We start from the raw sequence: 2,644 nt of genomic DNA, 5'->3' as shown, positions 1-2,644 counted from the left end.
AGAAAAAATATATAAAGCAGAAAAGAAAAAATAGCAGAAAAGAAAAAAAACTATAGCAGAAAAGAAAAAAACTATATAAAAAACTACTCAGAAATAAATAGAAGAAAATAAATATAGCAGAAAAGAAAAAAAACTACTCAGAAATTAATAGAAGAAAAAATAAAGCAGAAAAGAAAAAAAAAATATTTGCTATTTTTCATAGAAGAAAATAAATATAACAGAAAAGAAAAAACTATACAAAAAACTACGCAGAAATAAATAGAAGAAAATAAAGCAGAAAAGAAAAAAATTATTAAAAAAATTGGGGCGCTGCCCTGTGGGCCTGCTAGGCAACGGGCGTGCAATTACAGGCCCTAAAGGCCCAGCAGACTCACAGGGCAGCGCGCAGAAGTTAGGCCCACAAGCCTGCTATATAGAGGAGTTCAAAGAGGTAGCCGCGGCTGGATTTATAAACCAGTGCGGCTGCCCTTCGCCCGGCGAGGTGGGACTAAACTTTGTGCACCGCGGGATGGCAGCGCTAGGCCTTTAGTACTGGTTGGAGCCACCAACCGGTACTAAAGGTCGGGCCTTTAGTACCGGTTGGTGGCTCCAACCGGTACTAAAGGCTTCGTTTCCCGCCGCTTGGCCTGGCGAAAACAGGTCTTTAGTACCGGTTGGAGCCACCAACCGATACTAAAGGCCCATCCTATATATATATATAGCACTTACGAAAATTTCAGTTTTCATCCCTCATTTCGTCTCCAACCGCGCGCGCCGCTCGATCCCGTCGTCGTCGTGTCGCCGCCCGTCGCCCGTCGCCCGCCGTCTGTCGTCGTCGCCCGTCGCCCGCCGCCGTCTGTCGTCGTCGCCGCGGCGCCGCGCCCGGTACGTCTCTCCCGTACGCCCCCGCCCCGTACGCCGCCGCCCCCGCCCCGCCCCGTACGCCGCGCGCCGGCGCCCCCGCGGCGTACTGTGCATGCACATACGTACACACACGTATACGTATACACGCAGTACACACACATACACATACAAATTTTTTTACTAGTTGAATAATTAATATAACTAGTTTATTTTTAGTAAGAAAATAATCGAACTACTTTATTTATGTATATATATGAGATTTGAACTAGTTGAATAATTAATATAACTAGTTTATTTTTAGTAAGAAAATAATCAAACTACTTTATTTATGTGTATATATGAGATTTGAACTAGTTGAATAATTAATATATCTAGTTTATTTTTAGTAAGAAAATAATCGAACTACTTTATTTAGGTATATATATGAGATTTGAACTAGTTGAATAATTAATATAACTAGTTTATTTTTAATAAGAAAATAATCGATCTAGTTTATTTAGGTATATGAGATTTGAACTAGTTGAATAATTAATATAACTAGTTTATTTTTAGTAAGAAAATTTAGGTATCTGAGATTTGATTATCTAATTAAAATATTATTTGTTAATGAGTTTTTCTGTTTATTTAATTTTTTATATATTTTTAGTTTATATAAATGTTAGATTAATGTCGAATGTTAGATGAATTAGATAGAAAAGTTAAATATATAGTAATGTCAATTGTTAGAGATGAATATAGTTAGATATATTAATGTCAAATGTTAGATGAATATATATTTGAGTTAGCTAGATATTAATTAATGTTAGATAGTAATAAGTGTTTAATGTTTCACCTATATGAACATAGGAAATGTCATCTGACGACGAAAAAGATTTCATTATGTGCGAACACTGTGAAGATCAGCGCGACCTGTGCGACAGAAATTTCCTTGTTGATGGTAGGCGCTTCAGCATCAAGCTGGATGAGACATTCGAAGTGGATACAGTAAGTCACAATGGCAATTATTATTTGAATGCAAAACTTATGCTTCATTTGCTTCAACTTATAATTTTAAAGCATGACTTATGCTTCATTTGCTTCAACTTATAATTTTAAATTTTCACTATTCTACTAGCGCATCCCTGTCATGCAAGAATTTTTGTCTTGGATAAGATAGGTTTTAGTGCTATAGATGATATGGAGGTAAAGAGAGTTTACTTGAAGACCGAGCATGGGTATACTTTCAACGTCAAATTATATAATGGAGACACATACACCCATTTTGAATGCAAAACTTGGCAAGCACTATGCAAGGCTTATGCATTTGAGCCTGATATGGTTATCACCTTTGATATTCGTCCGGAAGATGATATTGAAGGTAATATAGACATCTGGGTCGATGTGCAAACGCCTCCAGTTCTACCATTATGTGAGTTTTTCTCAACCATGCATGCATATGTTTATGTCTTTGATACAGTTTATTCAAAAATAGTTGACAACTAATTTGTATTGTCAGCTTATTTCGGTTCAAGCAAACATGTCCGGCGCTTGGTAGACAGGACCTACTACTGCCCCGGGGCTGAACTAAACTGCGAGGAGATAAGTCATTATGTTTCATGGCTTGAGGATCTTCATACTGTCAAGACAAATTTTCTTCCTGAACTTAGAAATGTTAGCACTCAAAACGTGCGACCAATAGTGATCGTATTGAACTACGGTCAGATCTATAATCGAAAGATGGTAAGATTTTTACTATTTGTCCTTAGTACATCTTTTGCATACATTATTTTTGAAGCTAAACTTTCATTGCTAAGTATATTAA

Source organism: Triticum urartu, chromosome 7A (assembly GCF_056163025.1).
Source record: "Triticum urartu cultivar PI428250 chromosome 7A, HENAU_Tu73, whole genome shotgun sequence".
Lineage (NCBI taxonomy): Eukaryota > Viridiplantae > Streptophyta > Magnoliopsida > Poales > Poaceae > Triticum > Triticum urartu.
This window is presented reverse-complemented; position numbering follows the sequence as displayed.